General features: G+C 39.8%; 1 protein-coding gene across 4 annotated transcripts in view; it reads right to left on the reverse strand.

Annotated features, from left to right (window-relative positions):
• NCKAP5 (NCK associated protein 5) overlaps positions 1-25,645 on the reverse strand; it is a 632,725-nt gene that overhangs the window by 540,859 nt on the left and 66,221 nt on the right. For 3 of the 4 annotated variants that reach the window (XM_079992729.1, XM_079992727.1, XM_079992728.1), the window contains one exon: positions 23,771-23,918. The gene's annotated coding sequence lies outside the window, so the exon portion shown is untranslated. Of the gene's footprint in view, positions 1-4,741; positions 5,213-23,770; positions 23,919-25,645 lie in introns of those variants that run through there. The other variant, XM_079992730.1, reaches the window with a different exon arrangement.

Here is a 25,645-nt window from a genome sequence, read left to right on the forward strand (position 1 = left end):
ATCCAATGTGATAGAATGACAAAACACAAAATTCATGTGGCTTACCACAGTAGTAGTAGTAGTTCTAAACATGATACTCTGTTTATATTTAGTGCTTCACACCACACAGAAAATGAAGGGGAGGAGGAACTCCTTTGCTCTGGAAGATGATTGTGGTCCTCTGACAAGGAAAAGCACTCATGTTTTAGAAAGCAATAATTCCATTAAAGCAGCATGAGTAGCATTTAGCAAACCACAGCAATGTGCTTTGCTTGCCAAGATCTTTCACGGACGTGCCCTCTCATTTATCAGTGTTAATTACTGCTGTGCAAGAAGAGTTAAATTCCAGTCCATCAGACTACAGTGCTGGATTTTATACTTGAGAGGTGGGATGATTCCTCATTTTAGGAGAAAAAGCTTTGTGGTTTCTAAGAGACTATCAGTAAATTACACTTCAGGTAAGAAAGCTGTAGTTTAGGAAGAACAATAAGATAGTTAAGCCCCATCCATCTTGAGAGCTACAAAATTCTAGGTGTCATTTGTCCTGCCTTGGTTGAGAGACCAAGAAAGAGTAGTTTGCTCAAGGTTATCTAATAAAGTGGAAGGTTAAGAAAGGGGTTTGAAGCTGTAATCCCCACAACCGAGTTAAACATTTGTACATACATTCTAATGGACATGTGAGCCAGTTGTTTCAGATTGGTCACACTGCATTGCAACAGCACGAAAAATGGAGTGTTGGTCCAGTTCACCATGACAAATAGAACTTTCCTATCCTAACACTTTTGCACCTTTACAGTGTCTTTCCAGTTGCTAGCAGTGTGGGATATACATATATGACTTTGACAGCTTTCATGGTGATTCCATAATGCTCTTTCATAACCTACTATGATTGCAGGGTATGTCCCATTCCTGCTGTCAATGTGAAAGTGTTTGTAAAATAATTTTTTACGAAGTTTTAACAAGGCAACTTCCCAAAACTTAGCTGTTTTCTTCTATGCCAAAGGCATGAAATGCTAGTGACTATATTGAGAATCCCAATGGAACACTACAGTGTACAGAGAGCAGGGAAATAGAGCAGAAGGGGGGGCGCACAAAATCAGCTCCAAAAAATGTAAGTGAACATGTGTTTGCTGTTACAAGAAGTGGATCCTGTAGTCCCAGCTTGGGCAAAATTCCCGTTAAAGTCTGGATTTTGAGACCAGGGTTGGTGCCAAGGACTCTGTGATGTTAATCAGGATGCTTCACATATGCTTACTATGATTATTTCTCCCATTCAGCCTTGTCCAGGAGCAACCATCCAGTTAAGGCTGTGCTGCAGTTCTAACCTAAATTGTTTGCCAGATAGGTGTATCTTTTAGGTAGGAAGGATCTATAGTTGGCACTGTAAAAGTGCAAGACTTAAATGTTAGAAAATTATCAGGCATGTTTAGGTCTGTCCTGTACTACAGGGATGGAGGACCTGTGGCTTTCTAGACATTGCTGGATTCCAGCATAGCCAGTGGTCAGGCCTGATGGACATTGTAGTTCAACCATATATAGAAGGTCACAGATTCCCTTGTCTGTTACACTACAAAGTTCAAGTTATATACCAAGAAGATCACATTATTTCCTCAGGAAGAATTACAGATACTATTTAATTTGCATGTGTATGTTTGTTGACCAAACACTTCTTGTGCTTTGCACTACCGAATCTAGGAGAAGCAGAATGCGTTCAACAATCAGCATTGCTTTTGATTTTATAATCGCTGTTCCTAATGCACAGGAGCCCTGTCTGGAGGCATGGGTTTCACAGGTACCGAAAGTTGTGTGCCCCCCTCCCTCAACGACCTACAGACCTGGTTATAGCATAGTTCGGCCGGCTGACTCTCCTGTGCTAGCTGTTCCAAGCCCAGCAGACAAGAAAAACATGCCATTTTATTCAACCCATATCTAAATATACCAGAAAACCTTGCTAATGCACTGCAGAGCACAACCGGATGGCACTACGCCACAGTTTGGATTGATTTGTGGCACACATATCAAACAAAGAGAAAGAAGGAGAAGCAAATTGGCCACCATTGTCCTAATGCCTCACAATTGCTATGTGTATCTGTGTGAATGTGTGTGCATGTGATCAGTCTAGAATGCAATAGGAAATGCAAATGTTGCTACATATTAACTCACCCAATGTCCTACAAATGCCATACCCTTTGGTTGGGCTTTTTAACCCCTGCAACAAACTGCTTCTGCTTTCAGAAAAAAATATTTACTGCATCTGTCTACTAAATTTCTTCCCTAACCATCAATGACAGATTTGGACTGCTAACCCAGGAGAAAAGCATTTAGTTTTGTGTACATCTTTCAGCAGCCTCCCAATAAAGAGTATGGCCAGCAAATGTATTGGAACAAATGAGTGTGTTTGAGGCATTCAGCTTCCTTATGGTTTTCTCTAGCATACCTCACAAATCCCTCTGGAACAGTAGCTCTTTTTATTTGTGCTTTGATGTGGCCTTATTGCATGGCCATGTTGGTAAGGTAACAGGTTTTCATTTAATGAGGTGATGACCCCTCAGTTGGTCCACACATCATAAAGTGGCCTTTGAGTTTGTAAAGAATTGTCAAGGAGATATCAATCTTTGTGGTGCTCAGAAGGAATGTTACTCTTGGGCATTATGCAACATAGCCCTACTTATATATTCTAATGTTCCTACTACATATGAAGAAGTACCTGTTGTGTTTCTAGTAGGAGGGCATGACATAAATAAGCACGATTGAGGAGAAGGCTTCATCCACATCACCACAAAATGAACTTTCCTTACCAGTGGGGCACAAAGAAGACCCTTCTCTGCAAATCTTAAAGCATAGCCAGGCTTGTTTTTGCCCAGAGAGGAGTATATTCAGCTATTTGAGTACCAAGAGTTTTAGCACTTTCAAGGTTAGCATCTGTGCCTTTACATTCGCTCAGAAGCAACTAGGCAGCCAATGTACAGTAATTCATTTAGTGAGCCAATCTTGCTGGTTAAAATTCTGGCAGCTGCCTTCTGTGCTAATTGAAGCTTATGAGTCTTCTTCAAGGGCAGCCCCACATACAGTAGTCCACACAGGAGGTTTCCAGATAATAGCCCAGTGTGGCTAGATTACCCCTGGCCATAATCATGTGGCAAACCAGCCACAGCTGGAAAAAAGGCAGTCCCCACCAATCTGCTTGGACCACAGAGACCCTTTTCAACTTCTGAGTTTCACTAAGGCCAGTCAATACCACCATAACTAAATCACAAGATCATTGTGTAGATAAAATGGGAGAAACTATGTAAAGCCCCCTGAGCTTCTTGGCAGTTGTGATACAAATAAAATACCATGGCAGGGTAATACTGCGGACAAGGCCAATGTTTTAAGTAAAGAGAGGCAATTCAAAAACTTCAGCTTCTAATCCCATCTCACCCTGTGTATCTCTGCTTTTCTTAAAAGACATTCCACAAAATGTGATTATGTTTATTAACATGTTGCTCTGTGAAGGTAACTTTCAATATTAATCAGACATATACATCATATGCCCATAAACATTCCTTATGAGCCTAATTCTACTTAACTCTAATGACGCGTAGTGCTGATTCAAACAAGCTGTTTCATTGAGCTCAACTAGACCTGCTTCATGAATAAGTGCTATTCAATCAGAGGAACGCTTGCAAACTTCCAGCCCCCAACTGTAGGATTTTAATAGGCAAACTTGCATTTGCACGTTTTCCAAGATGCATCAAAGGATTGTGGAATATTTGAACCCACATGTTGAAGTTTGTTGCAAAATTCTTTTAAAAATATTATTTTGTAGCCTGCCAGCATTTATTTTGGCAATGGATACATGAGGTGTTGCTTAAATGTTTCCATTTGGCAAATGCTCAGTGCTACTTATACATTAAAGATTAACAAGGCATATTTAACCAAAACCCTCCTATTGCAACATGATCCCATGGCATGAAAGATGCTTTGCTTACATTGAAAAAAGATGAAGCCCCAAAGACTGGTGATAAGCAACTGAGATGGAAAGCAATCATCAGGCTTCTGCAGTTTTGAGTGCTAGTATGCAGCAATTGGAAGCAACAAGCAGCCGGTAACCCTCATGGGTATGAAAATTTTGACTGCATCATAGGTCTATTTCATTCTCTCTAGATATAAATAAATAAACTGTGTTCTTACAAAAAGCCCATTTCAGGACAATGTTTGGTATACAATTTTTCAGTCATCTGGTGATTTCTTCAAAGTAGCATACACAGTGGGGAGAAATATTCCAATGTTTTAAGAGTCTCTCAAGTTAAAATAAAACCTTAAGTCAAACAGGTTTTTCAGTACCCTTTCATTGGCACTAGAAAGCAATATGACAGTGATTAACTATGTGATGGAGACAATAATGTTTTGCAGGTACAACCCAGGCAGCAAACTTTGAACTCTCAGTTGAACACCACTAGGTGGAATTCTGAGGTGAATTTCATGTGTCCCGGATATTTGGATCTAAGTATGTCTTTAAAATGTCTGAGGAGATTCATGCGCCTATCACTTACTGTAATGGAACTGTGAGAAAAGTAGTATTAACATTTGATGGTGCATAGTTACTGGCTAACACAGTCTGTCTATTTACAAAGATTGTCTCATAACTTTTGCCCAAATCACAGGATTAAATCAAAAGCATTCCCAGCCCCTTTCAATACTACCACACATTAAACAACCACTAATTCATAATGGGATTAAAAAAACATGCAGGAACGAAAACATTTCAAGTTGTCCTTACCTACAGCAAGGCAAAGGCAGAGGAAAAGAAGGTCAGGGATTACATTTAACCAAGCTCAGCATTTTCACTTTCACTCTGTTAAACACTGTTAAAGATTCTTGAGGAGAGGGAGGAGGGAAGCTCTGAAGTTTTCAGATCTTCCTTCAGAGTTTTAATCATTCACTTCCCAAGATCCAGCTTAACAAATACCACTGTGTTCTGTCAATATTTGTATGCAGCTCCACAGAGGGCAAGCAGCCAAACACACATGGTTTAAAGAGCCAAGAGGAGAAAACTGACACCGAACAAACACTCCCTGCTTTGTCTCTTTTAAGGTGGTGCTGAACATGTCATCTCAGCTTCTGACTGCAGATAGGCGCCGTTCACAGATTCCACCAGTTTGGACAAAATAAATAGCAGCTACGCATTACTTTAAAGATCTTGTTTGACAAACTCGAGGACTTTTGCCTTGGAAAGTTTCTTGCAACAGTTTTGGGGGTGTAAGGAAGGATTGTTTTTGCCTTTAAGCAGCTGCCCTTTAAATATATTTTAATTGGCTGGAATTTGGAAAGAATCTCATTTGGCAGTAATTTGCATTTGAAGCACGCCCCTCAGCAGCTGAAACAGGCCCCAGAAGCTTCCTGATTACTTCATCAAAAGGAATTGCTAGAATATCGTTGGCTCCCTCTTAACAGCATGCATCTAGACAAAACTGTGTAATCAATAATTTTTGGCAAACAATTCTTAATTAATTTGAAAGGAATTAATAAAAAAAAACCAGAATCTGGCAGCAAAGCAATTAAGAAGATTGTAAAACTTGGAAGTGCTACTTTCTCTTTTTCAAACATTCCAGAACAGAACCAAATCTGCATTCCTTGTATGCAGAAAATAATTTTTATATTTCTTATTTCGATTTCTCCTCTGTAAGTGTTATTGTTTGTGATATTGTAAACTAGTTATACTGATTGTATCTGAAAAATATTTTTACACCACATATTCTTTGCTGATCCCTGTACATTAGTTTTGGGGTTTTTTTGTATAATATTTGGTTTCTATATTTTATTAGTACAATATTTGGTTTCTATATCGATTTTACCTTTCAGTATTTGTATTTTTATTGTTTTCTTTTTATCTTTGCTGTCTAGATTCATAATTCTAGGCATATTTACTTGGGAGTGAGTCAGACTGAATTCATTTGGACTTCTGAGTGACTGTGCATTGGGCTGGGAGGCAGAAGGTTTTTGTTGCTAAATAAATTCAGTGTCATCCTATAAAAGTCTACATTGAATTTGGTCTTATTTTATTCCATGAGTCTTAAGATGTATGCACAGGTATGTACTCTAGATGTGTCCTACCTGTTCAAAGTAAGGGCACACCTAATTTTTTTAACTGTTTAGCAAATATTGCTGAAGTATAGCCATTGTAAAAGCTGAGAAAACATACACCAAAGAAATGTTTGGGACGATTTTTGAAAAGAACTCTAGGGAAATCACACAGTAAATATAAGAGCTGGGGTCTCATCTACCCAAAATTAAACATTTTATGGTATCTTTATTCCCAGGGGAGAACTAAGAATGTGCCTTGATGTTTGCCACTGAGTTTAGTCTGAATTAGATGTGCTTAACTTTGGGCTCAATGGAGCTCTTAGAATACAGCAAAATCAAAAATTCATGGTTTAAAGCCAATACATAACAGGGTTTTTTCTGAACAAAGTCATAGCATCTAAGAATATCTGGCTTCCCCCATCCCCCTTTGTGTGTGCTTTGTAGTGTAAGTAGGAGCCTGTGAAACTGTAGCTGCTTAAATGTTCACTTGTCACCATCACCACCATCGCTACCAGCGTATCAAGAAGAATGAAGGCACCAAAGAAAAGGAGATTATTCTCTGGCTAGAATACAATGAAGACTGTTTTCCATAAATATATGTTGACAGTCCTGATGCAGAAATTTTAACAACAGTTGCCAGGTGCAGAAAAATGAAGCACTTAAGGGTTGCTGTGTTGAAAAGGAAACACACATTATATAGGCAAAACCCCCCCACTTACTTTATCAAAGAGTTTCATGATTTAACAAGTTGGCTGCGTGCAATTCTTTTGAAATTAATGCTTAAGAGCCTTGAAATTCTAAGCATTCACCATGCAATTTTCTTTGTGCTGACTTCCTGGGAAATTTGGTGGTTTAATGGTGGCCAGGAACTTTATAAATGCATATAGATGCCACTGAGTTGCAGAACGGGTTCTCAGGTGGGTTTATCACTATGTTGATGTCAGTTCTTATTTTTAACTCATGTTTCTAAGTTGGCAATTTATGGAAAATGTATGCTTGTTATTTGGAACCCATCCCAGTCCCAACAAGCAGCAGTGCCACCACAGCAGGCAGGATGGCAAAGCAGTGACACACCACCTCAGATACTGTGACTGGTAAGAGTAACAGATTAGTAGCCGTGTTGGTCTGCCATAGTCAAAACAAAATAAAAAAATTCCTTCCAGTAGCACCTTAAAGACCAACTAAGTTAGTTCTTGGTATGAGCTTTCGTGTGCATGCTGTGTATCTGAAGAAGTGTGCATGCACACGAAAGCTCATACCAAGAACTAACTTAGTTGGTCTTTAAGGTGCTACTGGAAAGAATTTTTTTATTTTGTTTTGGTAAGAGTAAGTTGGACATGACTGAAATGCTTGCAGCTCTTGAAACTTAGTCTATATAATGATAGTAAAACCATATTTTCCAGCAAAAAAATAACATAAGGATTTTAAGGAAAGTAAAAGAATTATGCATTATTAGGATATGCACCCCTACTCAATCCACTTGCCACCCCCTGCCACTTCCCACACATTAATCTCCTTTAGCTTCCCCTTTGCACTCCATGTAACTTCTAAGCTCACGTTCCACCTTCCCAATCCCAGCCCTTGTTTTTCTTTGTCCGTGCCTTCTGCTCCACCCTCATTTGATGGATGTTGTGGGTATTTGCTTGTTAATAAAATACAATGTGAAATACATTGTGTGAAGGTACTATTTAATATTTCAGGGCTCCACATCCTTTATCTCTCTCACATGAGAAGGCTGAGGAATGGAAGAGGAAGAAGTTTGAGAACAGCAAAAAAGTAGAAATACCGAAAGGGAAAAAGTGATAAATTTTTGAGTGAAGTGGAGGTGCAGATATACTGAGAGGAAAATGGTGGTTTCTCCCCACCCCCAACTGCCCACAGTAAAATATCAGAGATGGGTGCAACACAGAAGCCAACACCAAAAAGCTAACAGAATAGAGCTTTTCTAAACTCCCTTCTTGCTGTGCTCAAACCTTGTTTTAAACTGCCACTGCCCCCACTTCAGTGTCACTCCCTACTTGCTCAAATATCTGCCAAAGTTTTAATCACCACTATCCCCTCTCAGTATTCCTCTATCCTTGCTTTATTCAAACGTTTGCCATTGTTTAAAGTGGCCACTTTTTCTTACGCAGCATATTTTCATCCTCCCTTTACTCAAACCTCTACTATTGTTTCAAAGCACCATTTTTCTCTCAGTGCCTCTTCATCCCTGTTTTTCTCAAACATCTGCCATCATTTAAAACCACCTTTCTGCCACACCACTGATGGTTAGAACTTTCATTTATGCTCCAAGTTCCAAAGAATTAGCCTGTCATTGACCTGTCCTGTAGAGGTCAATGTTGTGGTGGTGGTTGCCGCTGCTGCCATCATTGCCAAAGCCATAATGATTTCTAAACCCTGGCACAAGTATTTGATTACATGGCTTCATATCGATTTGTGATTCTATAAACAGACACATTCAGAGTTGCAAGCACATGAATGCATCTGGATAGTGAGATAGAAAGATGAAAAGGTTAGAGATGAACTTCAGAGTCTTGTAAAGCTTTCTTTAAAGAAAAGTGCAGCTGGCTGCTAATGAAGGAGAAAGGCTTGACTGGATTATAATAAGTTCTTGCTAGTTGATAAGGAAGGCCTTGGTTGGCACCTTAGCAGCTGGTAAAGCCATAATAATAAGCAGGCAGAGATGGGCAACAGTGGCACTTGTTATGAGACAATGCTGAATGCTTACAAAAACAAGTTGAAAAGGGTGACAAGCTTACATTTAACATCAGTTGTGCTCTCCCCTAGAAAATGGAGGCAAACAAAACATGGTTCATGAACAGAGCCCTTAACCATGAGCCCTGACTCAGACAACATACTGAGTCAAACCTTGCCTTTGCTCAGCACCGCATAACAACAAAAAGGACAAAGCAGCTGGTAGCTCCTGTCTGGCTGCCTGCACAGTAATGTGGTCTGGTAAGCCATAGTTTGGCTTAGTATGATTTGTTAACCAGGCCATTGTCTCTACTGTCCATGTATTGGTCAATGTGTTTCCATAAGCCACTTTGGCTTATGGAAAAGCAGTACCATACCTGCAAAAAATCCTGGGAACTGTAGCTTGTTTAGGATGCTGAGGCTTGTTAGGAGACCACTATTTCTCTCACAGAGCTAGAAGTCGCAGAGTTCCCTCAGAAGATGGATTGTAGTTCTGTGACTTGTGGGAACTGTAGTTCTGTTAAGCACCCTTAACAGACTACAGTTCCCAGAATTTTTTGGAGGAAGCCATGACTGCTTAAATTGATATACAGTGGTACCTCTAGATGCGAATGGGATCCGTTCCGGAGCCCCATTCGCATCTAGAAGCAAACGTAACTAGCAACAGCACGTCTGCATGCGTGCATCGCTTTTCGCTGCTTCTGCGCATGACGTCATTTTGAGCGTCTGTGCATGCGCAAGCAGCGAAACCTGGAAGTAACACACTCCATTACTTCTGGGTTGCCACGGAGCGCAACTCGAACACGCTCATCCCGAAGCACATTCAACCCAAGGTATGACTGTACTACTTTAAATGTATAGTGCAGATGAGGCCTTAAATAATTTCAGTTATAATCTTGAATGTGTGATCCTTGTTGCTACCTTTGAACCCAGATTTGCACTCCTATGGCATCATGATATGAGGTCTGAAACATGGGGGCGGAGAATAACCCTCGATTTCCATATGTGACATTCTAAGAAGGCTGCAGAGAATGACTCATTGGGTAAAGTTAGCACTGTGGGAGCAGCAAGGAGTTTCCACATGATGACTCACAACTTGTAGGATTTCTGACCTTTAGCCTTCCACCTTTTAAATTAATATATGGATGGCCTACGTTAGTAGAGTCTCAGTGCAACAATGACAAACCTAAATGTTGTTGGAACAAGCCTTAGCAAAGCTGTAAACTAACAGAGTTTTCTGACTGCTGTTTTATACACCCACACCCACCCACAAAAAGAGGCTTTCATAACTGAGAAAATATTTAAACACTTATTATTAAGTCACTTAATAGCTCCAAGGAGAGTAAAAGTGCAGAAGTGCTACTTTGAAATTTCAAACAGTATATATAAATAAAATGGCAGCTATCAGAAGAAAGATAATCAACCCTTCCAGAGCAAAGACATAAACAAGCAAGGACTGTTTTCACCGTTTCTAATGGCAATTCTCCACTGTCTTCCTTTCATTCCCCAGGCTGCCCGTGTGTTGCTGGTAGAGGGGAGCAAAAGAGTTATACAGAGTAAGGAAACTTATGGCGAAGGAGGAACCCTGCAGAGAATGAGAATCTAATTTATGGCAAAGCAGTAACTCCACAGAGAATGGAAAACTAATTTTCTGCTACACAAATGCTGTGCATTTATTAATCAAGTTACAAAACACTTTTGTGGAAATATTTGGAAATAGTGGTGTGCTGGGGGTGTTGACAAACTTTCCTAGGGCAGAAGTCAACTAGGGGATACCTATGCTGTTCTTTGAGAAAGGCTTCTTGTTGTTGTTGTTGTTGTTGTTGTTGTTGTTGTTGTTGTTTTGGAAGAGGCATGCTATTCCAATGCTGCCCTGGTGCTATTGTTTTCAGGGCCTGCAAAGGAGATGTTCTGAAGATGACATCTCCACTTTTGGAATATTTAGGGAATTCCTTTTCTCCTCCCTCTCCTTTTAAGACAGGTTTGGTGCTTCCAGCATTCCGGTGACTAGGAATGTTGGGGAATTCAGATGAAAACAGAAAAGGAAGTGGAAATTGCTGCAGTTGGCATGTGGTCATGAATGGAAATCAGTAAAGCAAATACAATCAGTATTTGTCTACAACATTTTTTTTATGTCCACAAATGATATATAGTGGTTTCCCTTATATTAAGATGAATGTATGTTGTGTAAGTTATGTAAATAACTCAATTAAACAGTAGATAGTGAGCCAAATTTCATAGTATATAGTGGAAACTGAACTGCTATGGAATGAAAACAGCACTGATTGTGATAAATACAGGTAGAATCAAAAATTGCTGCCTTCTTACATCCCTAGTTATGGCTCATCTGGCTTGTGCTGCACTCCAGTCCATCACTACATTTGACTGGCCTTTGTGTCACGATGCCTTTACATGAGTACAGTGGGAACATGCTCTTGCTGACATATCACACATTAGGTGGCACTTTTTGCCCTATTGTGTTTGTTCTAATTTGAAGGCTGAGCCAACATCATGTTTAACTCATTGTGTCTCCTCACACTGTGATTGGATCAGATGTAGATCATGAATTAGATCAGATCAGATTTATTTATGTATATAACTTCACACAAAAGGAGACCTAAGGTGTATGTTACAAGGGAGAAGAAAGTCAAAATGTCAAAGGTACAGCTTCAGACAACCAAAAAACTGGAAATGCAAAAGTAAGAAAGGGTGGGATTAAATTAATCCAAATTATTTCCCCCTCAAAAGGCATCTGAGTCCTGAGGTGACTCAAAATTTGATGCCCGATGCCCTAGAGTGATAATGCCAGCCTTAAAAGAAAGAAAAAAGTTTACTTTAACATACCTTAACACACCATTTCTATAATAAATTATTTTCAGCACATGAAAGGAGGACCAACAAAACTAGACAGAACATGATTCACATGTAAGAGCTTTAAAGCAATTTTCATTCTAAAAACTTGGCAGGAAGCTGCTAGCAGATGTAACCAGAGCTTTGCATGTAAAGGTAAAAGCACTCCTGTCTTTTATAATACTTCTGTATATTCTTCATGCAGTCATTCATGCCAACAATGTACAAAATAACAGGAAACAGGTAGACTTTTAATTTAAGCGAGATTACACTATATTTTCCTGTTCATAGGGCAAGCTAGAGATTGGCAATGGAAATACACAAATCAATATGAAGAAGGAGAAATAGAGTTGTCTGAATATTTTGCTAACTCCTGCTACTTTAATAAGACTGTATACCTACATGCTATAGTTTTGTACCAAGTAGCACATATAGTTCATGTCCTATGGATGCCAATGAATGCCCTCATAAATCAGACATCACATTGAAAAAAAGCTTCCAGACTTCTGTGAACAATATTGTCCACAAGAAGATGGTTTTAGGAGTGTTCATGCATTACATTCAACAGATGGGAAGCAACAACCTGGAAAGGTAGGTGTGATGGGATAATGAGCTGCTTGTGCGTAAAAGCTGAATCCCTCAGAGCTTTGCAAAGGTTTCAAAGCTCTGCCTTTATGGGAGCCCTCAAAGCATGACTCCCTCAATCGCTGGCAGAATCTGTCAGTGGGCGTTTCCGGAATTTGCGCCAACATAAGAGTTCCTTAACGGACACTCTCCTTCGGGATTCTCGGCGTGACAGTTTCCTGCGAGGAGTAGGTGTACCCAGAGGAGGTCCTGAGACCTCCCCGCTGTTCTCACTGGAAGTCTCCTGGAGCCATCCCTCCGACTGAGTTTCTCCATGAACTCTCTCTCTCCCCCTGCTGGTTCCTTCCTCTGCATCCGAGGGTTTCCTAGCCTCCTTGAGCCCCTCCACCACCTGACTCTCCGATGGCAGTTCCCTGACAGTAGGCTATCTAGAAGAAGGAAAACTCTGATCCCAAACCTCTGCTGCCTTGTCATATGTCTCTCATTTGTGAGAAAGCCTTCAGGAATACATGGTGAGCGAATATCTGCACCTGCTGCATTGTGGGATATCTTCAGGAGAAGGAAAGGCTAAGGGGTAAACTCAGTGCTATTTTTCTAGAAAAATAGGTACCATGAATGCCTTCCTCATTCTCTTAGAATGCCAATGGCGCCCACCTGAGAGGAGACAGAACTGAGTTCTGGTGAGTTCCAGCTGAAAAAAGTCCTGAGTAAACCCTACACAAATCCTGAGTTGAGTACCTAAGGCAGTTGGATGGTGTCTTATATGCCTCTTTCCGGCAAGCTGGTGCCTTTGGACCACATGAGTGAGGCCAAGGAAGTATCTTGTCGTCTGGGAAGTCCAGGACTTCCATACACACTACTCAGGCTTGGGCCCAAGAGACTTCACTTCAGTGATGCAAGCGCAGACCATGGAGCTACACAGGTTGAGGAAGTCTGGTGTATAGAAAACTATTTATACCACTGACTGAAACAGAAGGTGGTTACTGTTCTGTCCCTAAAAAGATATTGGACCACCACCACAGGACTCTAAAAAGGTTTGTGTCCCAGACGTATGGCTCATGATCTCACTGCAATTACTAAACTAGGACTTGAGTATAATGCTGGGCGGGTAGGAGGGGCCATGGAAGATGTAGTAACTTGAAAGGATGGTGGGTGGCTTATGAAGATTAATAAAAGTACTTTGTAGCTAAATGCTTTTATAGTGTTCCCCCCTCCTTTGTTCCTACAGATGATTATATTAAATGTATGCATAACTTTGTTCCCATATTGCTTTAATACCAATGCTCAAAGCCTTCTACAAACATCAGCACATTTAGCCTCTAACCACTCAAATGAAGCTGCAATTATGATAATTAGGAAATGGCATCATGTCATCAATATGCATTTGGAGGTTGAACATGTATCAGAGATAATTAACTGGAGGTGTAATTAAAGCTCCTCTCCCTTCGAAAAAGAGAGGTAAATATGATCACAACATGAGCATAAATTAATGAAACAACTGTCTTTTGCTCAAGATTATACAACTGTTAACGTTAATACAGAGCACAGAAGGGGAAGGGAAATCTAACAGGGACTTTCCAAAGAATAATGTCTGTAATTAATTAATGTTTGTAGTACTGTATGTGCACATTAACTAAAGGGCCAAAGGTGGCTCTTACCTGAGCTTATCTAAACATTTGTATGGGTTACATTTTGATGTTGTTTATTGTCCTAAGCTCCTGTGAAAGGAAGGGAAGGGTGGGATACAAATAAATTAATTGTGATGATGATGCTGTCTCATTTGAAGAAATCTAGATTTGTTATGGCCTGATCTAGTCTGGGTTTTGTGGTATGGTGAGAGCCAGAATATGATCTGGAGGCACATGTGGCTGTCAGCTTGCTGAAACTAAGCAGGTCTGGGTCTGATCAGTGCCTGGAGACCATATGTATCCCAGTTTGAGTTCCATGATGGAAGAAAGGTGGGGTATACATGTAAGTAAGATAGATAGCTGCAAAAAGCAGAAAAACTGAATTGGAGGAAACATATGCTACCTTCTCATTTACTACTATGAAAAATCTGGATTTATAAGTCTCTCCACCCACTGAATATCTATGACTTTAGGATATAATATCATTGAGAACATCTAGACCCATTCTTAATTCTGGACCTATTAGTAATGTTATTCACCTTTTAATAAGAATGATATAAAGTTATTAAAGAACAAGGTTTCTAATAACAACAACTGTTTCTGAACCCATTTTTGGTGGGCAGAGTACTCTTGTCATCCTTGCAACAGCCCTATGAATTTGGTTAAAATGGAAGTAACAACAAATTGCCCAAGGTCACCCAGGTAGCAAAGCTGAAAAAAGATTGTTAACCTGTCTTCTCATGTCAAAATACAACACTCTAACTCTCAACCCCAACATGCTATGTTGTATTTCCAATGCTTGCACAAACCTGATGCTCAAGAAATGTGGATGGGAAAAAAGTCAAGTCTGCACTGACATACCAAATTATTTTAAATTACAACATGCTTCATACTCACACAAGTATTTACAGGCAATTTTAAGAAGTACATAAAGCAAGAATGGGAAACCTGTGGCCCTCCAGATAAAGTCTGACTCCAACTTCCACTAGCTGCAGACAGCATGGGATGATGGGAGTTGTAGTTCATCAACATCTGGGGAACCAGAAGTTCCACATCCCTGTCCTGGGGAGACATCCAACTAAGTCATAATCAGAGTAGACCCACTGAAATCAAAGCCAGAATGGCAGGGAATTTTATATGCCTCATTCATAGGGCAAGTACATCCCATCTATAGGCCTATCAAGGTAATAATCTTATTTTGTGTGGCACTATCACTGCAGGTTTGAAGACAAGGTGTGTGGTTAATAAATAGAAATAGAAATAAATCTGATACTTGCAGTTTCAACCTGTAAATTTAACATAGGGCACAAGCCAAGTTTAGTCATCTTCTTTGCTGTAACAAATCCACCCATGCCATGAGCAAGAAAAAGAATACATAAAAAATCAAGAATGAACGTGTACCTCTAGATGGGTAGGACACACACTGTGCTTTTAGAGGTAGGCATGCCATCTCCCATCTTCACTTCTAAGCAAACATAAGCAAATTGGAGCAATGGTTTGCTTTTGCTGTACAGTAGCTTTGTTCTTAACCAAAGTTTGCAAATGTGCAAGTTCTCCAAATTTTAATAACTACTTAAAAACATCTTGTCATAAATGTGCAGATTTTACACAACTGGAAATACTTTCATTCAACAAATTTTTAAAGTGTCCAGCCCTGTCTCTTCCTACAGACTTTTTTTAATGTTATCATTTTGCTGTTCCTGCATTTTATTCTGTCATGTTTACTTTATTAGATTGGTCTGCCATTGGACTGTATCATCCTTTGTAACATGGTGTCTAATTTCAACAGAAATATAATTATTGACAAAATGGGAGGGTTTTGTTTTTAACTTATCTTGTAGCTCAGTTACAGTCCCATTCTTCATATCCCATTCTTGAGCCTATTCAATAATCCCTTTATAGATTCTGCAATCCTAGTGCCTGAACTGGACTAAAATTGCTCCTCCCTATCTGCCACTGTGTACCAAGTACTTTAATTGTTTTCCATATATGACCAAGCACACAACATCTGTCTGCCCTTGGTACCCTTGATGTTTGCAGAGGATGATTTTTATAAACCTCAAAGTTGAGTAAGTCAAGCATCTCACTATCATTAGGTGAAATGTGCAATGGTTCTAGATGCAATTGTGGTCTACATACCTTGGAACTACCATTGCACTTGTGATGTGTACCCATTTCCCAGGCACATCTACTTGATTTCAGAGGAATGTATGTCTACCTAACTGTGCTCAGGATCAAAGCAAGACACTTAGGAATACTTCTGTGAAATCCAGTGCTCTTATGTGCTGTATTATTCTCTACATCTCCACAGTATAGCCTCCATTCTGACTCACATTCGTCACAAACATCTCTCCCAATTTTCCCTGACAACTACATTCTCTTCCTCCTGATTTTACTAGATACTAACCTTTTCATAGGATTATTTGACCCCATTTTTTTGCACACAAAGTTGACCCCCTTTTTTGTCTGCAGGGTTCAACAGTATCACTACCTACTACTCAGAACTACGTTTTCTTTCCTTCACATTTTCCTTTGTTTGCCCTTCAGTAGTAGTACTGTCAGTGATGCCAGTTATAAGGAATGAGTACCCTTGGGGAAAATAAAACAAAAGCAAGGATGACATTTGCTTCTCAAAAAAGTATGCCTGACACACTTTCTCATAAAATTGTCTGCTAGACGAACAAACCATGGACGCATCTCCAACCCTACCAGGCTTATGCAACGTCTAAATTATCCCTATGAGTGGGGTCCTGTAGGTTGGCTAACTGTTCCTTATTTATTAATATTAGATTTTAATACTAAATATATTTCATGAAATAATGGACGAGTGGCAAGCTTAGTGTACTGGATGAGAGAATCAGCTGCTTTGTGAGGACATAAAGCCTACCCAAATATCTGAGCTTTCCTATTCCATCCATAGCTCAGTGCTCTATGATATATCACTGGTCTTCAACCATGCTTTACCTCAAGCTTGCATAATGGGACTCATTTCTTAATTTTTTGTTACCACATTTGTGTATAATTGTAGCTGCACTGGTATGGCCTAGCTTAGGTCAGACACGATCCTTTCATGGATCCTGACCCAAAAGCTGACAGTGGCCACATACCCTGCTCTGGGTGGGTGATGGTTGTGGCACCTCACAGGCAGCTTTCCACTCACAAGGTGTGAGCAGTCACGTCCCAGTGGCCAGCCATTCTAAATTCACCAGCCGGCTGCACTGCAGGGCAGGACAACCTTCCAAAACAAAATTTCAACTGCCCAGACAATGAGCATAGCCTGGTCTGCCAACTGAGGATAAAAGCCAACTGTGCCTACAGTTTGCATTGCAGTTGGCCCAAGAGCTCATGGATCCTAACCCACCAGTTGACAACGGATGCTCTAAATCACTGGTCTTCAGCAGGTGGGTTGGGACCCACTATTGGGCCAAGGCTTCATTCAAAGTGGCTCGTAACAGGAGCACTATCACCATACAAAGAAATGGGTCTCCAAATGCATGTTTGAGTTAAAAGTGGGTCTTGGGTCTGAAAAGGTTGAAGACATCTGCTCTAAATCACCTTATCTCAAAACCATATGTGTATGCCACTGTGTTGGATAATTATTGAAATTATTGAATTATAGAATAAATATTAAAATGTGTGTGAGAAAGACCAAGAAAGTGAAGGTTGTATGTGCAAGAAAACCATGGGACAAGAATGGAATGACATGTATGCAGGAGCTATTACTATAACTGTTAAGGACAAAGGAAGGAGGGAAAGATAAGAAAATTGCTATGCCTCCTGATTAAACCTTTGCTTGTAAGTGTATAAATGGTAGTTGTTTTCATATCCAGTGTGCTACCGTCAACTACTTGCTGGTTGAGGTTATGTCACACTAGCCTTGCAACATCTAAATAAATGTCCTGTTTGACTTGAAAATTGGAGTTTGGATCTTATTGGCCATCCAGGATGAACTCACAGGATATTGGGTATTTTCCAACAATGTAATTCCATGCTTGGTCAAAATTGAAGCTGAAAATAGTTGTGCTTGCAGCACATTTCTGGGTTCAATTCTGCTGGGGTCTTTTTTAAACCTTGAAAGCCCATCATATGGTTTATGACTGAAGTGCCTTAAGAGTCTGGAGGACTTCCGGGTTAGCGCCATCGACTAATGGCGGATTCCCTCTGAGCTCTGGAGGGAATCGGCTCCACAGGATCGGGTCTCGTCCGCGCCGGCGACGCGGGGACCCTTAAAAATCACAGGTGCCGATGCCTGTGAACCTGGTGACTCGGCGGGCACCATTTGCGCCCCCCCAAACTGCGAAGGAGCCTTTTTAAAGGCTCCGGAACGGGGACGGGGTACGGCGTGGTGCTGTGAGTAGATTGCTCCTTCTGCGGAGCGAAGCCGCATGCCATTGTCGGAGAAGCGCTGACTTTTTCCTTGGAACATTTGGACTTAAAAATAAGAACCCGTGAGTAAATATGGAATTTGGAATTTAAAGAAATTTTTGCTGAATTAGGAACGAGCGGGGAAGGGTCAAAAAGGAAGTCGCCCCCCCCCCTTGTAAATATTTTAAAGCAAAGAGCTTGCTATTTAAGGTCGAGAGAATTTTAACCTTCATAGCTTTTAACCTTCATGGCTTGACACTACAGAACTTTACCGGAGGATAAATGTAACGTTGGGAGCTAAAGTTTTACCCCCCCGAACCCGGGGGCGTCCCGCGAGAGAGCCTGTTGAGGAAGTATTGAAGAATTTGACAGCTGTCAAATTAGCTGTCAAAAGGAAAGGGAAAAGGGAACTTTGTCTTTGCTGCATCTGCTGGCTATATTTGTTGCAATTTCTTGAAAATAAGGGAGAGTTGATACAAACTAACCTGTTTACTGGATTTAAACTGAAAGACATTAAAGAACCAAAATCCCCCTTGTGGGGGGTAGGGGCATTACAAGAATGGCTGAAGGAAGTAAAAATCAGACTGAACTCAATAAAATACTGGTTCTCCTGGGAAAGTTACAAGACCAGACCGATGTTTTGACTACAAGCGTGAACACTCTGGTCCTGGCAGTAAATAACATTGCTGAAACTGATAGGGAGTCGAAGCAAGAAGTTTACACAAATGAACAACAAGAGAAATCTGAGAGCCATGGGAATATGGAAGAGACACACGTTGTTTTTGAAGAAAAGGAAGGAGGAGTGGTAACTTTGCAGATGTTAAGGGAGAGTTACAATTCGGGGCCTGACATGCAGACAACAAAGGAGAATAAAAATTCGAGGTGGAAAGTCTGGACTGAGCTGGAAATTGTAAATCTGAGAGTGGAGCACCTCATTAGCACTAATTTTAAATATGGAGGGTCAACTGGAAAAAACATGGATCTTGTTGGGTCAGAGCCCCTCCGAGCCTTGGGGCTTAACCTAAAGGACTATCCAAGAGGCCAGCAGAGAGGAACTGAGGATGACTTGAGAGCCTCGGACATGAGATCTCCAGGCTAAACAGTATTGATTGATGAACACTTATTGGGGACCAAAACCGGGAAAGGGGGGGGTGGAGTTTGGTAATCCAAAGGGTACATAATTATTAATTATTTTGTTTTAATTTGTTTTGTTATTTGTATGGAAGTTGGGAAAGCTGTGGAAGGGAAATATTGATCGACTTTAAGAAATATGTTAAAGAATAAGAAATGACGCATAAGATGTTTAAGATTAGATAAGTTAAAATTGGTTTTTAGAATGGTTAAAATGAAATGAAAATAAGGAATGCAAAAGTAATTTAATGGAAGAAAGAGGAAAGGTAAAATTACAGTATGTAAAAATTATTAAGTGAAGGTTGAGAAATAACTAATAAGGATTTGCGGGATTAATAACTTGAATTGGAATACAAGAAGGGGGGGAGTGAGGAGGTCTGAGAAAGAAGTTATATGAAAATAAGCAATTGAAATTTCATTTGTTTTTAATTGTCTTTTTTAAAGTTTTTTGTATTTTTGTTATTTTTTCTTTTTTTTTCTGTGTCTATGTTTATTATCGAAAATGCTAATAAATATTCATTAAAAAAAAAATAAGAGTCTGTTGGCTCCACAAATACTTACGTATAAGATTTACAGTTGTTTACTCCGCAAGTGCTTACTGCTTACCCATAGCTTTTTCAACACCATTTCAATACTACCACCACTGAAGACTATATGGGACAGGGGATATATGGTTGTTGCACTCTGGCTATGGAACGTTCTCACCCAGGAAGTTGTGGTTCAACAGCAGGCAAATACTTTTAAAAAACAAATAAATACCAAGCAATTAAATCCTCTCTGCATTGCCTTCACAATGTTTGGAAGTTTTGCTTTTAATTCTGCTGACTGCTGTTATACTGTGTTGTTTTAATGTGCTTTTTTGCTTTTGTTTCAATTTGTAATCTTAACTTTTTGCAAACTGCCCTGGAAATCTGTTGAAGAGTAGGGTATAATAAATCAAATCAATGCATAAATATTTAAAATGTAGTGTATAAAGTGGATCAGAATCCCACCATGAAATCACAGCATGTTAAGAGCTTTGCAGCACCTGCTTTGCCTTTTATTTGCCTACTGTAAACTGGGCATCTCATGTTATATGTGTTGTTCAGTACCTTCATATGTGCCACAATGCAGATCTAACTACCGGTATATCATCTGTCTGCTTTCAGTAGCAGCTTGAACTGATTTATCTTCCTTATTCAGTCCTTGCGACATGTGGGGAGACACAATAAAGCAGCATTTTAAACCACTTCTGATCAAGCCTTGTTTAGCTTTCTAGCTATTACCTTAGATGGCACTTCAGGAAATGAGTAATCAAACTGATTGGACAATATCTTCTTCTGCATATTACTACTGTAAACGTATTCATTCTTTAAGTGCTCCACAAAACCCAAATGCCTATTTCTCTATTCACTCATCAAAAAAATAAAATTATTATTTTTTCTACCCAGGTCTTAACGGTGATGATAATGATGATTTGCTCTGGGTGCTTATATGTTATCCCAAGAAACTGAACATGTTGAAACATCAGTTTCTATAGCCTGCTGTGTTTCTGGGGTTGCCAAATGTAGCTCACACAGGCACACATATGCATGAGCAGTAGTGTAGGAACTTGCCCATAGGCTGCCTCATAGAGTATGGGTAGATTCTAACTATGGCTTGGGTGCCTTTGCTCATGAACAGAAATGGAAGGAAATCTAAGATACTAAACATTGGGTTTTACTCAGAGAAGTCACATTGATATTAATGAACATGACTAAAGTCATATATATGTCAACAGGTCTATTTTGAGTAAAGCTTGGTTGACTACTACCTATTCTATGGAGAATGAATAAAACCATTCTGACTTCTCCATATTTTCCTTGAAATTGAAATAAGACTCTTCACCTTGTGTGTTTTGCAAGCAAATCACCTGCTTGGTTACACACATAAAAATATTCTTGTTATGCTTTCTTTGTCCTCTGGAAACACTAGTGCTCTTTGAAGATCAAAGGGAATACAGGAAAAGATTTTTTTTAACTGTGATAACAATCATTATAGTCTACAAGCAAAAACAAGGAATATACCATTTCTAAGAACAGGTGTGTGAGAAAGTTGCTTCTCTCTCTCTCTCTCTCTGCAAAATGAAATTGTGTTGACTTCCTTTATAGGCACTGGGCTACTTAATATGTGGCAATGAACTCATCTAATATATATATATATATATATATATATATATATATATATATATATATTTCTGCTTCAAGTCAAGCTCAGTGAAGTTCAGGATTCACACTTTACTGAGAGAAGCTCAATCAATAACTGACATGGCTGTTTTTAATTTACTCAGCTCTGAAAATAGCTGAATCAAACAAAGTACCTCTTGAGGAGTACTGTCATACCTTGGGTTGAAGTAGCTTCGGGGTGAGCATTTTCGGGTTGCAGTAACGGAACATGTTACTTCCAGGTTTCGCCGCTCACGCATGTGCAGACACTCAAAACGACGTCACGCGCATGCGTGGAAGCGACGAATCATGACCCGCGCACGCGCAGACACAGTTTGTGTTCGCTTCAGGATGCAAACAGGGCTACGGAGCGGATCCCATTCGCATCCAGAGGTACCAAAGTATATATTTTATCATAGAAAGAGAGGCATACGCAATACCTGGAGCTCTTTCTGAAATCCATACAAATGAATTAAACAAACAAATGATGTTTAAATCTCAGCATCAGTCTTTTGTTATCTGGAGCACCTTTCTCCAGCTTGGTGCCTTCCAGATCATTTAGATTACAACTCCCATCATGACAGTGCTAGATGGAGTTGATGGGAGTTGTAGTCCAAAACATCTGAAGGGCACTGTGTTGGAGAAAGCTGGCTTACAGTGCCTGCCATGTAATAAAACACAACATATCTTCAATAAGTAATACAGTGGTACCTTGGTTTAAGAACTCAATTTGTTCTGGATGTCCGTTCTTAATCTGAAACTGTTCTTAACCTGAAGTACCACTTTAGCTAATGGGAGCCTCCCGCTGCCACTGCCGTGCGATTTCTGTTCTCATCCTGAAGCAAAGTTCTTAACCCAAGGTACTATTTCTGGTTTAGCGGAGTATGTAATCTGAAGCATCTGTAACCTGAAGCGTTTGTAACCTGAGGTACCACTGTATGGGACTCTGCTCACAGGAGCCATGAAAATCCCTAGCCATATTACTATTTCCTGTTTTTAATAAACTACTTACAATGGCCTATTTTCCAATAATACCACCTTTCGTTGTTCTTTTGTTTTATGTAAGGAAGAACTGCAAAAAAATGCAGTAGTTTGCACTGAAAGCCATGGCTATCTATACGAGGCCTAGAGGAAGCTGGGGGGGGGGGGGCAGCACACAACTACCACAGCTCAATGCTGTTATTATTTTCTTTCCTGTAACACTGATTTGTAATGGGAGGCAGTCAACACAGAAAGTTGAAAAACTTCTTGGCATTCCATACACACTGAGCCTCTTTCTCTAGGGTATCGTACATTCATATCTGGAGGAGTAGGGGACTGTACCAAATTTGTGCTTGGGGTACTATCAACACGGTAGGCCTAAAACTGAAATATTCTCCACTTTCTGGGATTTGCAGTTTCTATGCTCATTGAATCGTCACTAGATGGCATTTAAAACTGGAGGATCATTCTGGAACAACATTTACTGCCTCAGTTGCCCTTAAGTCTGTAAAGCTTTTCAAAGACTGCTCAAGATGACAGCCAGGGAGGTAATGAAAATGCTATATGTTGCCTTTGGACATTGCAGCAGTAGTAATCTCCAAGAACAAACTATTAGGAGTACTACATTTCATACCCTAATATCCGCTGCTTTTAAGGAATGAAAATTCCCATCTAAGCCATTATCTATAAGACCGGTGATCTCTTGTACTCAATAAAGACAGTCTGTAGATTTTAATGTGCAGAGCTGGCCTAGTGACTAATTACATGGCACGGTATGTGGCATTGTACCATCTTCCGTTCACCTGGGTCATTGTAATTAATTGCCTGAGCAAAGTAGTTTCCAGGATGCTGTTATAAATAATGAATGTTTAAATCTGGAGTAGGTTAGAAAACTCTGGGGATTCCAGCATTCTTTCTTTCCAAAAGCTAAATCTTCCAGGTTGCTATGAAGAAATGAGGCCACTGCTGTAAAGAGCCTAACACACCTCTGGCAAATAAATGGCTAAATGGTAGTAGCAGGGGTGATAGCATTAGTAGATTTCAGTTGGATCCTATTAAAAGTGCAGACAGCACTTGATTCTGCTTACATACTGTGAAAGTTTATTCATGGTATGTACAAAGGATGTAGAGGTCTTTATGTACAGGCCTATATCTAATCTATCCCATAAACTCAGGCATGTCAGCATCATCAAAACTTTTGAAAATATGGTAGAAAATATAGGCAAAATATGTTTTAGAAGTTCAGTTTAAAACTCACATAACAGCATTTAGGACTGCTTACATTTTTTTTCTTTCTTAAAGACTTACCTCTCCCTGAAGATACTTTGATTCTGAGAATGATACACTTTCTAGCCCAATGAGTTTAAAAGCTTAGGGAGAGGCTACCAGGAGTGTCTCTCTGTTTTCCTTCCTTTTTCACATTTGAAGCCAGAATGCACTATCTGCCCTCAGCTGCCTGCAATGCAAACACAGTAGAGGAGTTGAATGATCTCTCATTTTTATATCTGAGCTCAAGCCATTTAGGGCTTCATAGTTCATAACAACAAAAAGTCACAACTTTGAATTGCTCTCAGATGAGTGCCAAGAACTAATGCAAACTCTGAAATAACAGTGAATACCTTTGTAATCAAAGCTTAGCAGCTCACAATTGCACTGATTCTAAGACAAGTGACTTGAAACAGTTACTGAGTAGTATATCCCTAGTAATATCACATGGGGCTTTTTGCTGATTTGTAAAAGCACATATTTAGGTTGATGTGTAATGGATAACGTCCTAAACGCAATGCCAGGGTAACATGGCTTGGCTTGCATAGATGTGTGTGCGCATGAATGTGCACTAATATTTTAATTAATTATATGGAAAACTAGAGCATGCCATAAATTAACTTGAAAACCCATCCTGGATTAGTGCTAATGATTGGCCTACATCACTTTCCCAGTTCCATTCTACAGCAATGACACATGGTGATTCAGACCTAGGAACTGACACCCCTCAATTCCTGGGTCCAGTAGGTGTAGAATTTAATTAAGGTTTGGGTGTTAAACTATGTGCTAGACACTTCTAATCACCTGGAATCAGCAAGTATTAAAATCTAATTAAGTCAGGCTAGCCTCCCGTGTTAAGATGATAGCCTGGCAGATGGGCCATTAAGAACACAGAGGATCAAAAAGAACTCAGTGTGAGATGGCAAATGTGTGGGGCCCCTCTCCCTCAACAGATAAAGTCAGAGCTTAGGTTAGAGGGGTTGGAGTTATGAGCTATGTGACTGAAACAGAAAGCAGCAGGCAGGGCGTGATGTTTTATGTATGTTGAATCCAAGGCTGCACCTACGGAAGAAGCTGATTATGCTGTGAGCTCTTCCACTGTAGGCTCAGGTGGTATATATGTGTCAATAAACCATATATCATAAAGACACCAGTGTCCGCTGTGCCTCATTTCCAAAAGAAAACATGGGCCCTAGGCAAGTGCACCTAGAACTCCTGGAATTTCGCATGCTCAGAGATTGGGGTGGCATGCAACAATACACTCAAAACCTCTCTATCATGTTTTGTTAAATCAGAAAATCCAGTTCCAAAAGTACTGCTATTTGTACTTAAGAACAGTATGAAGAGGGGGCAAATTCCAGTGGGTGACTACAATTATTCATGCTGGTTTACACCCAGTAGTCCTTTAGATCTGGTCTCATTTATCATGTTTATTGTGTTGTTGAAATGCTAGTCCATACAGAATTTCTGCACCTCTGTCTATGGAATCTGTAAATTAGATACCATTCCTTCCTGAGTGAGCTCATTTTAAAACACTTAGAAATTGTTTTTAGCATACAAGCTAGAAGAAGGTTAACAAAACAGATTCTGGCAACCTTTTGTTTATTGCACTATAAAATCTCATAAATGAAACATTATTTCTCATTTGAAAGTAGACACTCTGAAGCAATGATGCAACCATCATACTTTTAAAGAGCATTTGGCAGGGAAGGGAAGACCTCCCAGGGTGAGAGATGAGGAGAAGAAAGGAAAGCTCCCAGGTGAGAGCTGGGAGGGTCCACCATTTTCTGTGCGGGACAAGGATTAAGAGCTACCTTAGAGAGAGGACTGTGTCTTTTCTCTTTCTTTCACTATTTTTGTTTTTTATTATTTTTTTTTATATATCTTATTGTACTATGAAAAAGTTTTAATAAAATC

Source organism: Podarcis cretensis (genome assembly GCF_951804945.1).
Source record: "Podarcis cretensis genome assembly, chromosome: 1".
In the NCBI taxonomy this organism is placed as follows: Eukaryota; Metazoa; Chordata; class Lepidosauria; order Squamata; family Lacertidae; genus Podarcis; species Podarcis cretensis.